The 21425-nt window shown below is 43.1% G+C and overlaps 6 non-coding genes across 6 annotated transcripts; all 6 read left to right on the top strand.

Moving 5' to 3' along the window:
- Positions 1-13658: 13658 nt before the first annotated feature.
- On the top strand, positions 13659-13729 carry TRNAG-GCC (transfer RNA glycine (anticodon GCC)). The gene has a single exon. It is a non-coding gene; the product is annotated as a tRNA-Gly (tRNA).
- Positions 13730-14165: 436 nt separating this feature from the next.
- TRNAM-CAU (transfer RNA methionine (anticodon CAU)) lies at positions 14166-14237 on the top strand. Its single transcript has one exon. It is a non-coding gene; the product is annotated as a tRNA-Met (tRNA).
- A 410-nt stretch (positions 14238-14647) lies between these two features.
- On the top strand, positions 14648-14729 carry TRNAS-UGA (transfer RNA serine (anticodon UGA)). Its single transcript has one exon. It is a non-coding gene; the product is annotated as a tRNA-Ser (tRNA).
- A 1036-nt stretch (positions 14730-15765) lies between these two features.
- Positions 15766-15837, top strand: TRNAQ-UUG (transfer RNA glutamine (anticodon UUG)). The gene has a single exon. It is a non-coding gene; the product is annotated as a tRNA-Gln (tRNA).
- Positions 15838-16257: 420 nt separating this feature from the next.
- Positions 16258-16329, top strand: TRNAQ-UUG (transfer RNA glutamine (anticodon UUG)). The gene has a single exon. It is a non-coding gene; the product is annotated as a tRNA-Gln (tRNA).
- Positions 16330-18147: 1818 nt separating this feature from the next.
- Positions 18148-18229, top strand: TRNAS-GCU (transfer RNA serine (anticodon GCU)). The gene has a single exon. It is a non-coding gene; the product is annotated as a tRNA-Ser (tRNA).
- Positions 18230-21425: the final 3196 nt, after the last annotated feature.

Genomic DNA, 21425 nt, shown 5'->3' with positions numbered 1-21425 from the left:
TTTAACAAACCAGGGGGTAAAAAAGTTACTGTGGCCAAAAATGGCCGTTACCTTAGCCAAAGCCCCATTCAGTGTTACTCAGTCCTGCACGAAAGCAGTTAAAATGTTTTCTTCCCGCCACTGAGGACACCAAACCATAAACAACTCTAAGCTATAAATTCACGTGTCTAAGATGGCATCTTCCTGCCACTGTGGACGCGAGGCAGCCAGACTATAGGCCAGGTTCCAACTCACGAAGACAGCAAAAAACACAGCAGGAGATGCTCTGTGAGCTGTATCCCAGCACATCAGCAGACGAGGAACACTCAAAACCAAAACCGGAAAAGCGGCCACACTCCCACATCTCGACAAAACGCCTGGCTCTGAGTCTCCATCTTCTTCGCCAGGCTGCAACAGCCTAGAAAACACTAACCTCTTGGGGGGGGGGGGGGCTTGTGCAGTCACTTATATGGCTTATCAGTGGCTCCACCCCACTTTTAGCATTTTCCTTGGGGCTGTCCATCTTCACCAGCAACCCCCTCAGGGGGAACCTGTAACAGTTTACTGCTTCAGCCATGGTTGCCAACGGTTACAAAGACAGTGCCTACAAACCTCTGACAGGGTTGACTCAGACTTCTACCTCCAGAACTGTGGGAAAATCAGTTAGTGCTTACGCCCCCAATCTGAGGTCCTTTGCTGTGGCAGCTCTAGCAAAGCAATACATCGCCCTCTGCCATCTTGAAAGAAATTTGGTTATTTTTCTGAGAGACTGGAAGTAGCCGGTCTCTGGGCCGCAACAGTGAGTCCCAAACTTTTTCCTGCATCCCAACCAACCTGGGGACTTGTTGAGACACAGAGTGCTGGAGCCCACCCCAGAGTTTCTGAGTCAGTAGGTCTGAGGTGTACCCAAGGATCGGCTTTTCCAACCAGCTCCTGACTGAGACTGAAGCACCGCTGGGGATCTGGGAAGCTGTCTTAGAACAAGAGGCCATGGAGGACGATCATGCACAGCGGTACTAGAAAATGGTTAGAACTTACTAAAAATTAGCTATTTGCTTTTGTTATAGGACAGGGAGAGGGGCAGCCCAAGCCCCGCAAACCTGCCTATTCTAAATGGGTTCTGCCATCCGCCGCATCAACACAAAACATAGGAGACTTTAATGAAAAGGAACTTTAATAAAACTAGGAAACAATATAGGGAAGGCAAAGAGTCTAGTTTCTAAATCAAGCACCCAAATTTACCCGTCCCCTCGTGGGTAAAAGTCCATCCAAATGGGATTGGCCCAGAGCAAGGCCCCAAGGCCTGCCACAAGTCTAAAAGCATCTTCCAGTGGGGACCCACAGAAAAGGGTCACAAACAACCGGACAAGCCCGGAAGGAAAAGAGCAAAATCAACATCAAGATAAAAACTGCCATTGTCACCTCCCCACGGGTCTCACCCACATCTGTGTCACCCAGTCCACGACTAAAAGTCAAGCACAGTTTCTTCACGTGTCTCTAGGCTCCATGCGCCTCTTCCAGGTCTCCTGGCTCCATCCTGCTCCTTCCTTCCTCAGTCTCTTCTGCAGCTTCTCCTGCTCCTGCTCAGCTCCACCCTCCCTTGGGTGGGGCAGGGAACCTCCCCCTTTCCTGGGGACCACCCTGTTACACTTTGAGTTAATTGTGAACTAAATAGCGCATGTACATTACAGAGACCAGAAGGTCCACGAATTCCGACTGAGAAGAAAGGATGTGGGGAGGAGGTGCGATTTATGATTCACGCTAGGCCTCTGAGGATAAGCCATGTAGGGCAGAGGGCACAGTTCCCCCTTCTGCTCTCTGTTCTTCCAGGATGGCACAAATTAACTTAAGAGATTGACAATAGGAAAAAAAAATTAATAATATGTATACGGAGAGGCCCAGGGAAACTGAGTTACTCACAGAAATGTCCTGACACCTCCTTAAATAAGTTCATTGAAAAGAGAGGGATGGGGATGGGGAGGAAGGGCAGCCTTGGGAGGTTACCAGGAGAGACAGAGTAAACAAAGGGTATGATTTATGCAGATTTACATTGCTGCCTTCACCACTGAAAAGAGGGAAAGAGATCAGTCTTTTAATTATAGAGTTTGAGTACAGACAGACACCCTCACAAAGGGAGATTCACCTTTCTACAAGTTAGTATCTTACAAAAGGGTAACCTCCACCCACCCTTCAGAGTCCTTCCTGTGAAATAATCTTTAAGCCAAAGAGATATTTTGGGGTGGCAAATATTGCTCCCCAGAGCAGTTTTTCAGAAAGAAGGGGTATAGGAGGTGGCCATGCTGTGCTAGGCCAAGTGCTGCAGAGCAATGCAGGACTGGAAGTCTGCTTCAGAAGACAAGTCTAGTCACACTGTAGGAAAAGCAGTAGTGTGGACTGTGTTGCAGTTCTTATTTTTGTTTCACTCCAGATCTAAACCCAGCTCATACCAAATTTTGTCAAAACAAGAGCATTTCCAGTATTGGAAATATTGAACATGAGAAAACAGCTTTCCCCATATGGTACTTTTAGATTTATAATTAATCTTCTAAATCTCTTATCTCTATTTAAAGGAATATTAGTGAAGCTAATAGGGAGAAACATGATTCAATTAACTTGGCAAATCTATAAAAAGGAACAAATCTTCAGATCCTAGTGGAAGGAATTAGGGATCATTTAAATCCTGATTTAAAAGAAAAACAGTTTTTGCTTGTGGCCTCTTGGTGATGGAGTTTTTGGAGTGTGGGGTCCTTGGGTTCACTCTGTTAAAGGTGTCACCAGAGCTCCCTTTTCAATTGCAAGCAGTGAGTTCTCCAGGTGCGTTTCTCCACGAGACAGAGACATTAGTTATATTTAAAGAGCAGGTTTATTAAGGAAAGGAAAAAGGGACAGGTTTTGCTAAGAGAGGCCTGCATGGTTGCAGGCGGGCGGCCTTGACAGGTCACGGGCAGGCAGGAAGCTGCTGCCCTGCAGAGGGAGAGAGTTGGTGAAAAGAGGCACCTGCATAGTCACAGGTGGGCAGTGGGAGTGCTGCCCGAGCCTGTGCACAGACTGCACTGATAGAGTCCTTTTCTTTTTGGGAGGGGTCACTCCTCTGTAGAGCAGCCTGCTTGTTGCCGATGTTGGGTAACAGGCAAACCTAGAAAGGGACCAGAGATTCCAGGGTGGGCCCAGTCTCCATATCTTTCCCCTCAGGCCTGTGCTCCACTCCCTATAGCATCTGATCCTGCTTGGGTCTCAGGCCTTGTGATAAGGCACTGGTGCCTAAGGGTCCGACCTCTAGAGCTGGGTTAATGGTCATGTTATTCCCCTCTGCCCGCCCCTCCTTGTATGAGTCAGGTTTTAGTCTTGTGAGGCCTCCTTTCTAGTTTTTCAATTCTTGTCCTCCATCATTGGCACAATGGTAGTGCATCTGACTTCAGATTAGAAGGCTGAATGTTCAAGTCACATGGGGCTGGCCTTTGGGGAGGTTGGAAAGGAAAAAGTGACTTTCCTCTGAGACTCCCAGCTGACCCTGAGACCAGATGCCACATCCAAAACGCAGGTGAGATAAAAACAATGTAGACTTAACTTCCCAGTTTCAATGGGGTGCATTTATGAGTCGTCTTTTGTCTTGACGTGCCACTGAAATTCTAAAATGGGTGATGAATTTCCCTAATGGACAGTGCATGTTTTGCAAACTTCTTTAAAAGGATTTAATTTAAATATTCACCTCCTTGGCATGAGGGAAGGCATCATTTTCTGTTTTCCCTTTTGCTTCTCTGAAGGATTCTTTAGTCCTTTCCTGGCTGAGGACCCTCGTCTTCCCCAAGCCCTAAGCGTTGCCTTTTTCCCAGTCTTTTCCCTATACTGTTTATTTTCTGACCGTTTGCCTCTCTGCCTGCTACACTTGTGGGTTCTTCTCAGCTTCCTTCCCATCCCTACTCCCACTGATTCAGAAAGTGGAGCCAATCTGGAGACACTTTCTCTTCTTCACTTCCTAATGTGAGCACGGAGATCTGTGGAGTTTCATCCCCCACAAGGCTCTATCTCATCTATCATTTTCATTGCCATGATGTCATCTTTCCTTCCATCAATCTCTTGGCTCAGGCATTGACTTGAACCTCCTAACTTTTTCTTTTGTTCAGATAATGGGTATAGTTAATATGCCTGTTTTTAAAAGCAAATATTATCCTGACATCCATACCCCACCACACACACCCCCCCCACTTGAAACAAAACAACTAATTGTACTGAATAATGGTCACACAGGCCTTCTTTCTGTTCCTCAAATGTATGTACAATAATTCGTACAATAATTCCTCAATGTATGTACAATAATTCGTTCCCAGGGCAGAACCTTGTCCCAGACAAGGTTGCTAGCAAAAGAAAAGAAAGATTATTTTAGGCAAAGCCACCTCCCATATATATCTGTCACACTGTACAGTTCTTTCTGATCCTAGTGTTATAGAGCAACCCGATATAAAACAGGTTGCCTGGCTGTGGGTCCTCACCCGCGCGCTATAAAGGGACTTATGAATACTCTACTACAGACGCACACAAAAGGTTAATAAAAGGTTTATTTACAAGAGAAAAGGAAATAAGGAAAAATGTACAACTCAGGGAGAAAATAGGGAAATAGTCTTTAATGCGTCCTACCCTATCCTACGACCTGGAAACCCAAAGTCACTCTCAGAGCTGGCTGGACGCTGCGAGCTGGCGGAGAGCCAAAATGGGGACCCCCAAAGCCCACGTGTCTGCCTTTTATATCCACCTGGCTGCTTAACCCCACCCTGAGGTCCCAGCCACCTTCCCTTTGGTGGTGATGGGATTTGGAGTTCTCAGTGTCTTTGGCTTTGACCTGGGGTGGGGGTGGAGTCTACAAAGCCTATATGGAATTAGCTTTGGGACATCCTTTTCCCCCTAACAATTCCCCCCTTTCACTTTTTGCCACCATTTCCATGGTGATGAAGATCGAATATATGGAGGTTGGGATGCAGTCTCAGATGAACATTTTTTTCCAGGTTCCAGTGTGAAAGAAAACCAGTCTCTCCAGGTATTTGTCCAATTGTGGAAAGTAAAAATCCTTTACTCCAGGAAAAATAGTTCATCAGTTCAAGCAAAAAAAAAAAAAAACATGTGAAGGCATTAGCTGAAACAAGACAGCAGATATGTAAAAATCACAGGAAAAAAAATCTTAAAATGGTTCAACTGATGTAAAACACAAATTTTCTCAACCTTGATCCCAAACTTTTAACAGCATAGCAAAAGTTTGCAAACTAAATCTACTTTTAACCATTTTTCCTATTTTTGCATAAAATCACAGGGCAGAAAATAACTAACAGCAATTTTTAGCTGGCTTTGTTGAAATACTCCATACAGGATCAGAGCGAACCGGTGGCATCCAGTCGATGTATGCTTCAGGTATAAAGTTGGTCTCATCAGACTCCACCTGGGCTTTCCTCTTCTCGAGGGTACCAGGGCATTTTCGTTGGCCGGGTTGTCCAGTCCTGCCAATGGAGGCAAGCTTCCTCACCTTCTTTGGAGGTCTCTGGAACCCTACAAACAAGGCAAACAGGTTCTCCTCTTCTTGGTTCAGCTCTTTTTCAACTTTTTGGAAGAACTCCACACAAAGCCACACAATCAAACTCACGTCCAATTTTTTTGTTAAAACAGACAAAATCCCTATGGAAGTTATGCAAAAACAGACTCTAAGATAAGTAGCAAAAATTACTACCACTATCTGTACGCCGTGTTGGTATCAAGGGGAGAGAAAATGTGACAAGTTAGCTTTGCTGGAAAAAAAAAATTGCAGCCTTGCTGCAGATCCTGGTTACTCAAAACAAAAACTTTGTGGATTCAGGACAGAATGCATAAAAAAAATTACCAGTATTATGTCAAAGAAAACTTAGTAAATGTCAGGTGTATTTCCAGGTCTATTCAGTCCTTTGTAGGAAAGTTTTTTACTCTCAACAGTTCCATCTATAGGAATCTGTTGAGACCTTTTCTCCCTATATTTCCAGAAACAATTTCTGTAGATGTGAAACAATTGAATTATACAATATTACAAGGTGACAATCACCATTGACAATTTACATACATACCAGATACTGAGAGGGTTTTTTTTTTACACATTTTAGAAAACTACTGTTAACATTTTGTACATACCAAAGTTTTACCATTTTCCCAAGTGACAATGCTTCCCTTCCAGTTTTACTTCATTAGGTAAAAGCCAAATAGAACAAATTCATCTAATGCCTTTCCCAGGAGGAAAGGGAGAAACTTTGTGGAATGTCTCAGGAGCTCTACTGAGGTTCCACAAAATTTCCTTGCATCAGCCAAATGACAGGCTACCAAATTTGTACTTGAATTTAGATTTCTGGGAAGCTTTGCCATAAATATCAGAAAATTAACAGAAACAACAATATTCAATCTCTATGAAGGCACTGGCTTAGTTCAGTAGCACAATGTTGACAATCAAACCATAACTTTTTGTTTTTCTCATAACTGGAGACTCTTTTTTTTTTTTTTCCCTTTCCAACGTCTATGGGCACCATGTATACCAATTTGTCAATCACTGGAGGTCAAGACGGTTAGACACAAGGACATACAGACAGACAACATATAGACACAAAGAACTCTTTAGTTACCATTCATCACGAGTGGGATATCCCATACAACTGCAGTTTGTCTGATAGGCCAAAGTAACAATAAAAAAAACAAGCAGAAAAAAAACTTCAAAGTAAAAAAAACAAAAGCTGATAGGAAATAACAAAATCAAGATTAAAAACCTTTCTATGTAAAAAAAATACTGCCAGCATATGCATGATCCTAGATGTTATTTCACATCTCCTAAACTTTGAAAGGAAGAGATTGGTTAGAGCATGTTAGTTTTTTTCTCAGGGTTTCTTCAGAAAAAAAAAAACCAAAAAAAAAAACCAAAAAAAAAACAACGAGTTCTTGGCTATCCTGCAATAATAACTGGAAAAGAAGTCAGTAACATTCAAGTTTTTTTCTGTTTCTTAAACAGATATCTCAAGTCTTCAATGGGTTCACAAGACCAATGGGACTTCGTCTCTGGGTCAGTTCCTTCTGGCGCTTTCTTAACTCTGGAATGATGTACCCAGGGTTTTATACCTGCAAGTTTCAGAGAAGTATGTGTGCTTAGCAAAACGTCATATGGACCAGTCCATTTTTTCTGACAGCTGGTTTTGGGCATCCCCACTCTGCCAGGTCTTCAGTAGGACCTGATCTCCAGGTTTGAAAGGATGCAATGGTTGATCAGGAGGCATAGAGATCCTTGAGTTTGCAAAGTTATGAATTACTGCCAGAACCTCCTGGATGTGTTTCACATATTGTGTGATCCGGCAATCTTGAGCTATTTCCGGACTGGCTTTCAGAAGTGAGGCCTGGAAGGGTCTTCCAAACACAATTTCAAAGGGGCTTAATTGTAGCCCACTTCTAGGTGCCACTCTTATACGGAGGAGGAGGGCAAGGGATAGTACCTGGTCCCAACAAAGCTGTGTTTCTTGGCACAGTTTCGCCAAGGTTTTCTTTAAGGTGTGATTCATTTTCTCCGTTTGTCCAGAAGACTGTGGTCTCCATGCAGCATGCAATTTCCAGTTGATCTGTAACGCACTGCTTACTGCATGAGTAACATCAGAGACAAATGCTGGCCCATTATCACTCTGGAGAGAATCCCGCAACCCAAAGCGAGGAATTATCTCCTTCAGCAGCTGTTTTGCAACCTCGGAAGCTTTTTCCGTCTTTGTGGGAAATGCTTCCACCCATCCCGAGAACGTATCCACAAAAACCAACAGGTATTTGAAGTTGCCTGTTGTTCAAGGCATTTGTGTAAAGTCCACCTGCCAGTCCTCAAAAGGGCACTTGCCTCGATATTGAACCCCAATGGCTTTAGAGTGGGAGTCAGTCTTGGGGTTATTCCTGGCACATAGTTGACAACCTCGGGTGATCCGTTGTGCTATTCTATGCAAATATGGTCCCTTCAAATATGGGCGCACAGTTTCTAATAAGGCATCTCTCCCATAGTGGATCCTTCGTGAAGATGTTTTAGCACCAGATATACCAGGGCCTCCGGGAGGAGTATCATCCCATGGGAGTTTACTCTCCAAGTAGAGCTGGGGTCAAACTCAGTAAATCCCCATGCACGAGCTCTCTCCTTATCCCACTCGGTGTATTCAGGAGCATACTGAGTCAGGTCCACAAGAGGGATGAGTGCACCCTGGAGGGCAGAACGGGCAGCGGACTTAGCTGCCCGATCAGCTGCCCTGTTGCCCTTTGCCAAGTCAGACCCACCCTTTTGGTGGCCAGGACAGTGCATCACAGCGACAGCTGATGGTAAAGCTACTCCCTTTAACAAGGCCAGGATTTCTAATGGGTGTTTGACATCCTTGTTACTAGCCGTAAGAAGTCCCCGCTCCTTCCAAATGGCCCCATGCATGTGGAGAATCATAAAAGAGTATTTTGAGTCAGTAAATATATTGACTCTTTTACCTTTTGAGAGCTCCAAGGCACGGGTCAGGGCTATTAATTCGGCTTTCTGTGCTGATGTACCTGCCGGAAGAGCCTTGGCTTCCACGGTGTTCTGGAGCGTCACCACTGCATATCCAGCACATCGACGGCCTTGATCCATAAAGCTGCTGCCATCTGTAAATAGCTCCCACTCTGGATCCGGCAGAGGCTGGTCCGTTAGATCTGGTCGGCTGGCATACACTGTGTCTATGGTTTCTAAACAGTTATGGATTAAAGTGTCATCCTCAAGTCCGTCTGCATTGCTTGGAAGCAGTGTGGCAGGATTCAGGGAATTAGAAACCTGCATTTTCACATTAGGATTGTCCAACAGAGCTGCTTGATATTTTCCCATTCGCCCAGCGGTTAACCAAAGTCCACCCTTCTGCTCCAGCAATGTCAAGACATGATGTGGCGCACACACAGTGATGGTATTTTCCAGATAAAAGATTTGTAGTCTGGACTTGCAATCAATAAATCATCTACATATTGCAATAAGACACCCTGGTTTAGGTGAACCTTCCTGAGATCCCTGGCCAGTATTTCCCCAAAAATAGTTGGGGAGTTCTTAAATCCCTGTGGAAGCACAGTCCAGCAGTACTGGAGAGTGCTCTTGGACTTAAGGTCCTGCCATTCAAAAGCAAAAAGCAGTTGATCCTGGACATCAATTGGAATACAGAAAAAGGCATCCTTCAGGTCTAATACTGAAAACCACCCATAGTCACCAGGTATGGCAGTTAATAGGGTGTACGGATTAGGCACAGTGGGATGTAAATCCTGAACAATATCATTAATAGCTCTTAAATCTTGGACAAAACGGTACTCGCCTGTATGGGGTTTCTTCACTGGCAGAATTGGAGTATTGTACGGTGAGCGACAGGGCCGAATGAGTCCAGATTGAAGGAACCTTTTCAATACTGGCTCAATTCCCCTCAAGACCTCCTCCCTTAAGGGGTATTGTTTCCTCCTCGGGGTTCTGCTCCCCTCTATCACTTGTATTTTTACAGGCTCCGCATTTTTCGCATGTCCTGGGGTTCCATCAGCCCATACCCATTTACTTACTCTTTCAACAATTTCTGGAGGTAAAATTTCACTTTTTGGTGGAGCATCTTGAGTAAGCAACATCTGGAACCGCAGAGCATGCTCTGGAGGAACCTGTAGGTGAAGCCTCTGATTTTTGGGTGAGAATATAATTCGTGCATTGAGTTTACTTAAAAGGTCACGACCAAGGAGAGGGATTGGACACTCTTCCATGTATAGGAAGCTGTGCTGGAGCTGTGTGGTGCCTAGCCAGCACTCCAAAGGTTGCAGGAAGGGTGTCTGTTGTGACTTCCCTGTAACCCCTATGACTGCTGCAGTCTTTTTGCTCATTTTAGTTAATTTCGAATTCAAAACTGAGTATGTTGCTCCAGTGTCCACCAAGAAATCAATCAGACGATCCCTCACAGCGAGGGTTACCCGGGGCTCCGAGGGGGTTATTTTGATGGGTTTAAGATCTAGTGGAACCCCTGGGCACCCCTATTCTTCATCTGAACCTTCTCCATGAACTATCATTTGTCTCCTTTCCTCCACACTTGGCTCCAGATTCCTTCTACTGTCTATATTCCCTCCTATCTTCACCTGAGACCCTACTCTGTGCTATCACTGGTCTCCTGTCCTCTGTGCTGGGCTCTCGATTCCTTCTCCGTCCGTATTCCCTATCATCATCTGAGCTAATAGGGATAGCATCCCTATCATCACTCTGTGCTAACATCTGTCTTCTTTCCTCTCTCCTTGGTTCCTGGTTCTGTGTACTCCTCCTATATTCCCTCCTGTAACCCCTACGTGAATCATCCTGTCGTGGTGTCCTCAGTCTTCTATCCTGCCTTCTGTAATTACTGCGTCTGCCTCTTCCCTGTAACCTGGGACAACTGTACTTCCAATGTCCCTCTTCCCTACAGAAAGCACACTGATCTCTTCCTAGGGGTTCACGTGTCTGTCCATTACTGTTTTCCCGAAACCCTGTCCTGTGCTCTCTTTGTACAATAACAGTCACAGGTTTCGGTCTCCTGTCCTCTCTATTATTATAAACCTTAAATGCTAAGTCCACTACCTGGGACGGACTCATCTCTGTGACGCCGTCTACCTTTGCTAACTTTCTCCTTATGTCCGGAGCACTATTTGTGATGAACGCCACAGTGAGCACACGAGCATTTTCTGGGGCATCTGGATTTATATCCGTGTGGTCTGTATACGTCTGAATAATCCTCTCAAGGAACTCTGATGGATCCTCATTAGCCCCTTGTGTAAGTTCCAATATTTTGTTAAGATTTTTATGTTTGGGGATTCCCTGCTCCAGTCCTACCAATAAACATTTTTTATACAGATTCAACTTCACCAGTCCTCCATTGTTGGGGTCCCATTCAGGATCTACCTCTGGGATAGCAATCTCTGGCTCTGGGTTTTGGCTATCCTGTTGGCGGAGACGTGCAGCCTCTTCCCTTGCTTTCCTCACTACTATCCTCCGCTCATCTAGACCTAGTAAAACTTGTAACATCAACTGTATATCTGCCCAGTTAGGGCGGTGGGAGAGAAAAACAGAGGCAAACAAGTTCGCCATCCTCTTAGGAGCCTGCCGGTACGGGGGAACAGAGCTCCTCCAAGTTAAGAGGTCCCCGGTGCTAAAAGGATGGTGCGACCAAAAGTACCCAGCAGGTCGCCCCTGTTCATTCAAGCCACCCATCGGCACCGCGCGAAGAACCTGTCCTGCCTCAGGGTGATCCTTCCTGCCAAAATGGGTGCCGTGTCTAGTGTGGGGAGGAGACGCCATTTTAGGTTCCTCCCCGGAGGGCAATGGAGGCTGTGAAGCCTCAGGATTCTGCGCGGGAGGGGCCTCTTCACGTGGAGAAGGTCTTTGTCCTGATGTGTTTAAGGTATTTAGCAAATGATGCGCCTCCTCTTCTAACTCCACCCTCTTGCAGTCCTCATGGGAAGGAGAAGGTTTATCTCTTCTCGGTGCCATCAGTGGAGCCTCCGCCATATCCAGTTTATGGAGGGCGCCCTGTATCTGGACCAGCGTACTTTTAAAAGCTGACTCAAAAACCTTACGGTTTTCATCCCTCACACTCTTCATAGTTAAATCAAAAGCCTGACTTTGTTGTTGCACTTGATCCTGCATGCTTTTAAAAGCTGACTCAAAAACCTTACGGTTTTCATCCCTCACACTCTTCATAGTTAAATCAAAAGCCTGACTTTGTTGTTGCACTTGATCCTGCAGGCTTTTAAAAGCTGACTCAAAAGTCTGATTTTGTTGTTGCATAGCTAAGTTAAGAGCTTGAATTTGTTGCAGCAAATTCTCAGTATGTGAAGTAGAACATCTACCTCTCATAGAAACAAGAATGTAGCAAATGGCGCCTATGCACATTACCAAAAAAACACCCAGAAGCACAGACTGTAAAGGGATGGCTTGTAAACCACCCACATATATACACAGAAGTAAAATCATGTGCCATATACCAAGTTTTATCCAGTTATTTACATTTATAAAACTGGTGGTAATATTTAACGGAAAAGGGCTACTTAAACTCAAGGCGGGAAGAAAACTGAAAGAACTCAAGCTAGGGATAAAATTGTGTAAGCTCAGGGTTGAGGCCATGTTTGGGTCAAAAACACACCCACAAGAGCTGCACGCACGGGGCAAAAGCAGACTTCAAGATTTGAGACAAATATTACACTGCGGACCTAGCGCGCTTATGGTGACCAACGCAAGGAAAGTTACTTTGGGCTGGTCAACCGCGGGTGTAGCTTGGAAACCATGTTGGGCACCAGCTGTTACGGAGCAGCCCCTGGCTGTGGGTCCTCACCCGCGCACTATAAAGGGACTTATGAATACTCTACTACAGACGCACACAAAAAGTTAATAAAAGGTTTATTTACAAGAGAAAAGGAAATAAGGAAAAATGTACAACTCAGGGAGAAAATAGGGAAATAAAGTCTTTAATGCGTCCTACCCGATCCGACGACCTGGAAACCCAAAGTCACTCTCAGAGCTGGCCGGACACTGAGAGCTGGCGGGACACTGCGAGCTGGTGGAGAGCCAAAATGGGGACCCCCAAAGCCCACGTGTCCGCCTTTTATATCCACCTGGCTGCTTAACCCCACCCTGAGGTCCCAGCCACCTTCCCTTTGGTGGTGATGGGATTTGGAGTTCCCAGTGTCTCTGGCTTTGACCTGGGGTGGGGGTGGAGTCCACAAAACCTATATGGAATTAGCTTTGGGACATCCTTTTCCCCCTAACACTAGGACTTGGATAAAACGAATTTATAACCCCAGATTTTCCCTTAAGATCAATATTAATTAATGACCTCTTAATTTGCTATTGTAACTTCCTGCCATTCTTTCCCTTCAAAGCATCCAGATCATAACTGACAAATAAATACTGCAACTTGTCTATTCTGAAAAAGAGATTAAAAGTTGAAGAAACTCCAGGAGAGTATGTGAAAAACCTTCTGGCTTTATTATGCTTTATAATCCAGTGTCTCAGAGTCCATTACCTTCCTGAAACCCAAATTTGAGACTCATTTCAGTAGAGATAATTTTCATTGGTCATCAATGTTTTCTCTGTATTGTTTTTTTTCTCCTAACCAGCTGTAAAGTCCTCAAAAATTGGGATCCTAACTTCTACTTATTTCAGGCCCCCTCTTGACTTTTTTGTGGTTCCAAAGTGCCACAGTGACCTCAGCAACTAGTGGTTACTCTCTCCAGAGGCAAGCATTGGGGCTGTGTATGAGGAGTAGAAGCTGGGTGAACTCTTACTTTTATTATTTTCTCTTTTGATGACTATGCCCTCCTTCCAACTTGGGTCTCCACCCTGAAGGTCTTTCCCCAAATTAGGTAACTTGGCGCTTCAAACTTCCAGTGCTTTGACCTAGTACACTTATTGAAATGGCTTGCATCCTAAATAAGATTTTCAAATTTGTTTTCATTAAGGGCTTAAATTGGGAGAGGGATGGGGAAGGACATTTTTCTGTGGTTGGTATGTTCTGCTTCATTCTAGTTCACAGGTTTTTCCAGAGTATTCAGATACAATCTTCAATTAGATTTAAGAAATTTTAGGAGGGAAACAACATACTTCCCATTTTACTGAGAGTATATACATATCTATATGGAAATAATTTCAGCTCTACATCCACCAGGCATTGGTGGTTCAGTGGTAGAATTCTCGCCTGCCACGCGGGAGGCCCGGGTTCGATTCCCGGCCAATGCAGTGCTTAGTTTTCCCACCCTGGATGGGTAAAAGAAAATATTTTCGGGGTATTGGGGCGAGGGGGAGGGAAGTGGGGAATCACATAAAATTTTATTTCAAGCAGCAACAACAAAAATGTTCTTTTGATATCCAGGTATGTCTGAGATAGGCCAAAATTAACCCTCCGTTTACAATTTCACTTGTATAAATAATGCCAGTTAGTGTGCGTTTGGGTTTTCTATATCCTACAATGTTGTCCTCTTTGAGTGAACTCTGACCTCAGCTGATTGGAGTCTTTCGGGGATGAATCCTAAGCCGCGGGTACTGGAGGTGGCATGTCGACAGCAAATCCTAGCCTTAAGGGCACCATCATAAAACATCTATGCATCTTTTTGAACTAAAAGTGCGAAGATTTATCACCTTGAGTTAGAAATTAAAAGGTGACTGTTAACGTCCTAGCAGAGTGGCGCAGCGGAAGCGTGCTGGGCCCATAACCCAGAGGTCGATGGATCGAAACCATCCTCTGCTATCTGACCTGGTTCTTTTGATTCAAGCCCTAGTCCACATTCTGGAAAATGGGGTTGAATAAAATTTATCATTAACTGTCGGATAGGGTCTGTGGTTAAGTTCCCGCTGTGAAAGAATCCCCAGTCTTTAATAGCACCATGTCTTATTCAGTCTCTTAGATTTGGAGACCAGTTATGATCAGGATGCTTAAAAACTGAAAGGTGACCCTTTGCAACGTCGCTAGTATTTTGTTTGCCAGCCTTGTTCGTTTGTAATAACTCCTGTGACCAATATCTCGATTCTTAAAGTAATGATGTATATACCTTGATAATAGGCAAGCCAGAGCAGTTTTTGTGGAAATATAAAGAACAATTTATAACAAGGAAGATATTATTCCTCATGGGAATATATCTGGAGCAGCAAAGCAGTTGTGTAGTCGTGGCCGAGTGGTTAAGGCGATGGACTTGAAATCCATTGGGGTCTCCCCGCGCAGGTTCGAATCCTGCCGACTACGGAGTTGTGTTTTCTTTCCAGGTACGCCATCTAACGAGACTACCTGTACAAAATGAGAAAAACAGTTTTGTCTGGTTATTATCTTTCACCATAACATTGAAAACAGGTACTTCTAGACCTTTAGTGTGATAGTAGGGACGGAGAATATATGAAGGTGGTTTGGGGAAAACACTAGGCATTTCTGAGACCGCTGGAAAGATGCTGGGAATAAAAAAAGGCAAGCCTTTCTATTTGAATTGCCGATTCCCCAATCTGAAATCCAGTTCAAGTGCGATTTCGCCTGCCGTTGACTATTTCCGCTGGATGTTCTTCCCAGAATTTGGGTACATCCAGTGTATTCCTGTTCTACTCGTCAGCATACTTGATGTTTTGGAATCAATAGTTCAAACAGAAATTTCCAATCTATCCTCTTTCCACTTCGTTGGCCCGAATTGTAGAAGTACCAGATAGAGAATCTTCCAGACTGTTTCAGATGTTGGCTAAATTTTAAAAATTGTTTTGCTTGCTAAGTCTCTCCCTAACATATACTGAATATACCACATGAATAAGAGTACGTTTAAAAAATGTACACGAGCATTAGAAAACGAAAATAAGCAAAAAGAGGGAAATAAAAATACTTTAAAAGGTATTTTTTTTCTTGCTCTTGAAATTACTAGTACATTTCCATCATATATTTAACTTTTTTTCCTCTTGTGTTTTCTATTCATACAAGTCCGGAGAGATATTTGAGTGCAGAGACTTGCCTCTGTAGACTCATGTATATAAAGTCAATACCCAGATTAGGAATTCAATATATGCCCTGTTTTGATTTTGCAAAGAATGCCATTATTCAAACTTCCATGGGCCCTGAGAAAAATTCCAAGAAAAATTGAACTCTGTTCCTCTTTTTGCCACCTGCAGCACTGTTGTAGCTTTCTAGGATTTAGGGAAAATACACCTTTGCTCGTTCATGATAGAAACCATTCTAGTGACACACAGAACACACTGTAAATGCATTTCCAGTTTCCAAAATCTTACCAGAGAAGAGAGTATCTGCCGGCCCCATGGTGTAATGGTTAGCACTCTGGACTTTGAATCCAGCGATCCGAGTTCAAATCTCGGTGGGACCTCAGACCCCTTTTGTGTTTCCTCCCTCTTAAAACCCTCCTCCCACCTTTATGAGACTAGAGAGGGGTTCTTGAGGGAACAACCACGTCCCATAGGCAGGAAGATGCTGTCTTGCATCACAGCATCCTCCATGTCTTCTTCTGGAATGGCATGTCTTTCTCTCCTTTCCCTCCTATGTTGGACCTGAGTCCTTCAGAGTCTGGTAAACGGGTTTCTTATTTCACATCTCAGACCTCAGTTATGGGTTTGGGTTTGATCACTTTCCAACACGAACTGGGTCCTAAGAAGGCTGTAGGACTTGGTGTGAACTCCTGTCTTTGTGTGTGTTTTTGAGTCTCTGCTCTTTAGGAGACAAAATACCTAACAGAATGACAAACTGTAATAAATATTCATAGATATTCCATCCAAATTTTGTTCAATATGGCCCCATGGTGTAATGGTTAGCACTCTGGACTTTGAATCCAGCGATCTGAGTTCAAATCTCGGTGGGACCTGGGTTACTTTTGGTGACCTATGTCTCTCACCCTAGCACATTGCTGATGTGTTCAGGTTTACAACCATAACCTCCCCTTCTTGTGCTTTGTTCTTCAGCAGAGCATCAGGTAGCGCCTTACCCTCTTCTCTGGTTTCTGGAAAGCGTCATATTTATACCACTGTTAGGTCATGTAGAATATCCAGTGTTTCTCATGACCTTGATTCTTACCTGAATTCCCACAGTTAATCAGGTCCTCTTAAGTTATTTGCTTGATCCTGATCCTAGCAGTTTATGTGTCAGAGACCTCTCCCACAGATCTTTTCTTTCTTGGAGTCGCTCAAAATGTTATCAGCCTGATGCAAGGATATATACATGAGTTGCAGTAGCAAGCTCCCCAGGTAAGGATACCATGGTTAGTACTCTGGGCTCTGTATCCAGCAATTCAAGTCCAAAACCCTGTGGGACCTCTGCAATATTTTGCTTGGTGATTTCCCATCCGTGTTTCTCCTAAATCATTAGCCCATCTTAAAGGTGCACACATCTGGTTGCAAGTGCTGCCTGTTACTTCCAAATCAACAATGAAATCATCAGAGTCCCCAGGCAGGAGAAATTGTCTCTGACTACCTCTGGAACTCTAGCCCTACTCCTATTCCACTGGGACAATTTAGAGATGCAATGGAACCTCAAGTGCACATCTTTGGGATTTGGAGGAAACCGGGGCGCCTGGAGAAAACCCACACTGATATGGGGAGAATGTGCACAAAAATCTCTTTGACTGTGTAAGGTAATATATCCACAGGTCTGGGACTAGGATGTAGACTATTTTGGAGGTCATTATTCAGCTCTGTTAAAACCACAGTCTCTGTTAAAACCTCAGTACCAAGTTGTTTTCTGATCTTGTCTTGTTTCTGATCTTAGAGGGAAGGATTTTAACCTTTTACTGTGGGTTTGTCTTATACAGTCTGTATTATTTTTGAAGTATTTTCCCTCTATACCAAATATATTGAGGATTTTTAATCATGAAATGATATTGTATTTTGTCACCAACATGACATGATAAACATCAAACATGAAAAGATATTTACATTTAATAAGGCTTTTTAAAGCAGACTCTACGAAGTCTTTCTAGTTGCAGTAGCAGCAGTAAATCATACTCATCCAGAGACAGGCTTATCATAGTGCTTTGTGATTGAAGGGCATTGAAATAAATAATAATAATAAGATATGACACAGCTAAATTATTTTGATCACATCTCACTGTCTATCAAACAAATATTGACAAAACAATGATTCCTGAGATGGCCCTATATATTTTTTAAAGATAAAGTCCAGAACCTTTGGTCTGACATTCAAAACCAATCACAATTTGAGCTTAACTCATTCCTCCCACATCTTCACCAATCACTCACTTGAGCTTCCTCGAGGGGTGATGACTATTTCTAAGAGGGGTTAATGTCTCACACAGCAGACATCCTGAAAATCATGCTGAAGAGTATCCAGCAATAATAAATATAACACCACTAGTTTAATAATGGTTTTAATATACATGGTCTAATAGAAAAGTCGAAATTCAATTTTATTAAAAAAAAAGAAGAGCAGTCATCTATGTCAGCTTCTCCCGCTTTCCCTTTAGGAAGTGATTTTATTCACATTTTCATTCATGTCTCTGAACTGATGTCTGTTCCTTATTTTTCTTCCTTTATTAAAATAAGAGGATCCCAAATAGAGAGAAAATATATTAATTTCTTCAATGAGAACAACTGAACAAATGACAAAATTGCAGTGAAACCTAGTTGAATAAGAGGCATAATGTATATCCGAGCGCTCTGGCGTAAGAGACGAGGTGGCCGAGTGGTTAAGGCGATGGACTGCTAATCCATTGTGCTCTGCACGCGTGGGTTCGAATCCCATCCTCGTCGGTGGTATAGTTTTAGCACGCTCTATGGACCATATATTTCGCAACTGCGTGTTGGGTGGGGCTCTGTAAAGAGACCCATTAACCCCTTGTACGTAATCCGGCGTTTCAGAGGTTCAAAGTTTTGCTCCGGTTGCTGGGACACGTGAGAATCCAGCACCGCTCCCTTCCGCCTTCCGCACAGGTACGCCCACCGCTTCAGCTTCTGCGGGATTTTCAGCCCCCCAATGGTAACGGACTCCTTTTCAAGAGCCTCCCTTGGCCTCCTTCGACTTGCATTCCTGTTTGCAGATTACACGTAACTTCTTCAAATGCGCAGCTTTCCTCCATACCCTCGGCACCGTGAAATCAGACTGTCGCAGGGTGGGGTCCAGTGGTGGTGTGGAGCAGGCGCCACGGGTGATTCTACAGGGCGTGGGGTTCCAGACCCCCTGGCTAAACTCCTCACTCTCTGCTCCCCCCATCTCCGCAGTCTGGTCTTCCAGTCTGGGCAGTTTTGGCTAATCTTCCCCGTCTTTTATAACCCAGGCACGTTTCGGGTTCAAGGTTCTTTCCCTTTAACACAAAAGACACGCCCCAAATTTTAATTGAACACCTACATGTGCCACTGTTTCCGGTGCTTGAGTTATTCCATTGAAACAAAAGGGAAACATATCATTCACATTATTTGTAGAAAATATAAAATATGCATTCATATCTAATAATGGAAATCAGTATCATAAAGTTTGGTATTTGCCTGCTAATAGGTAGTGAACCACACTCCTAACGGCATTGCAAGTCATAAATCCTTTCTGAAGGCCCATTGGCAATTTATATCAAAAGCCTGGAGTATTTATGCTCCAACCCAGAAATTCTACTGCTATATTTTATCCCAAGGAAATAAGACTCATTCAAATATTTATCTGATATATTCAGCACAGTACTATTTTAAATAATCCGTGCCAGTAACAAGAGATATGTATTATCAGTAAGGGATTATTACACACATATGTTATTCCTAAATAATAGAAGACTACCAGACCATTACACATTTTATTAAAAAATCACAATGGAAAATATTGATAAGGTTGCCAAATAAAAATCTGATCCAAAGCATTACATATTTAAGCTAAAATGCAGCAAACTGGAAAAAATTGTATTATTCTTATCATAAGTCAAGATTGCCTTCAACTTTTAACCCACCTTCTCTGAACCCGGCTGAGTGAAGGACAAAGAGAAATCACTTAAAGGTTAATTGCCTCTATCTCTGTGATATTTAGTGATTCAAAATTTAAAATTGTTGATGTCCTCCTACCAAAAAAAAAAAAAAATGAAAAACAGACTAGTTGAACAAAGTTGAATTTATTGACTTTATTTATTGAATTTATTGACTTTATTGAATTCATTGCAGTGAGAGAGATAAAATACCAGGCTGAAATATTAAGTGATTCAGTAATTATTTGATTGTGTATCTTAATAATATTTCATCTAGAAGGTGAGAGGATCAGAGCATGACTATGGAAAAAAATTCTAGAAAAATATTAGATACTATAATTGAGGGGAAAAGAAGTCCCTCACATTAGCCTTGAAGGAGGGGATGCTTGGTAATTTTTGTTATTTGAATAATGTTCTTGATTATGGACTATTTTTGTTTCAGTCTTGCTTCCTTATAATTACAAAGTGGCTTTGTCTGTTGATGTTCACTGAAATTCTGTTTAATGGGAGAGGGTTTAGCTGTGAGTGCCAGGCCCAATACCAGCAACACTAGGCCTAACTACTAATGTCAGACCAGCTCCCAGCTGGCTTGGGCTGCTTTTCTTTTTGTTGATACATGTGACTTAAATATTTAATAACTTGTTTTTAATTTGACATGCAAAAAAGGTTTGATAGAGATAGGAAAAGATGAATAATTTCTAAAATTCACAAATTTGCATTGACACGATTAATGTATTGACTTCAGTTCTCCTTCCTTCCCTCCCTCCCTCCCTCCCTCTCTTCTCTTATCCAAGCCCTTTGTCTAATAACTTCTCAGTTCCTCTTGAAGAGATGGGATGTACTTCCAGGCCACTTGTCTTTGGGCTGGGACATGAAAAAGGCTAGTGAATGTGCCATTAGTAGACATGAATCTAGCAAGGCCCTTAAATATGGCTATGGCTGCCTCCTGGCACTTGCCTTCCAATCCCTCTGCTATCTTCACTAGAGAATTTTCCTCTGGGAAGTGGCTGTCTTTTTACTGGGAGTCCCAAAATGAACATACTCCCAGCTAACCAGAGCCCTGGAACCTATGAGTCAAGGACCCAAGTGAAGCTGTACCCATAGTTTACAGTACAAACTTGGCTAAGATAGTTGACCTTCAGGTGCTTGAGTAATAACTGCTTTTGTTATAGGTTCTAAGATCTTGTGTGTGGGGTTTCTTTTTGTTATGGAGCAAATCTCAGTGTCTGAGAAGACCTCATGATAAAGCCCCCACTTTTCTGTACAATTTGGAATCTACAAATGACTAGAGGAAACCAGAGTCAGACAGACAGTTAAGAAAAAGCTGGAAAAAGGAAGATTTGTTTTGAAGGTCATTCAAAACTAGTAAAATCACGCTGGACCTCCACACTGACTTGAACCAAACTTCTGGTCTGGAGTCAAACACCATATGCTTCACCATAATGTCAATCATATGAAATTACTTTTTGTTTGTTCTAAACTATTATCAGGTTCAATTATTCAGGCACAAACATGAGTTTTTTGTATATTTTGCATGGCTGTCTTCTCTGCCCTTCTGTTGGCATGACCTCTATAAATGGCTGGGCTCCTTTAATGACTGATATTTCTGTTTTGTAACTTAGATGCGAATATGAGCTGTTTTCATCCTTTTGAGGACAACAAAACCAAAGGAAAAAAGGAAGTTGAGAGTCCAGAAATTATTGGACAGCTTTATTTCAGTTTTGACTTTCAGGTTGTCTTCAGCCCTGACACTGGCTCTCCCATGCCTTTTGAGAACATCTCTTTAAAGTAGAGCAGAAAGAAAGGGTTTGGAAAACAGTCAACAGGTGACTCCTCACTTCTTTGAAGTATGGGAATCAATTTTTTTTGCAGTAGTGTGCACAGGCCAAAAGTTTGAACCCTCAATTCAGACGCCTTATCCATTAGGCCACGTGGTCCCCCAGAGCATTTTGTCAGCTTAACCCTTAAAATGTATAATAAATTCTGCCAGGTCCTGAGTCTTAAAT

The sequence above is a fragment of the Talpa occidentalis genome, unplaced genomic scaffold (assembly GCF_014898055.3).
Source record: "Talpa occidentalis isolate TD23 unplaced genomic scaffold, MPIMG_talOcc4v2.1 talOcc4.2, whole genome shotgun sequence".
Classification (NCBI taxonomy): Eukaryota; Metazoa; Chordata; class Mammalia; order Eulipotyphla; family Talpidae; genus Talpa; species Talpa occidentalis.
The sequence above is the reverse complement of the archived record's forward strand: the minus strand, read 5'-3'. Positions and strand labels throughout refer to the sequence as shown.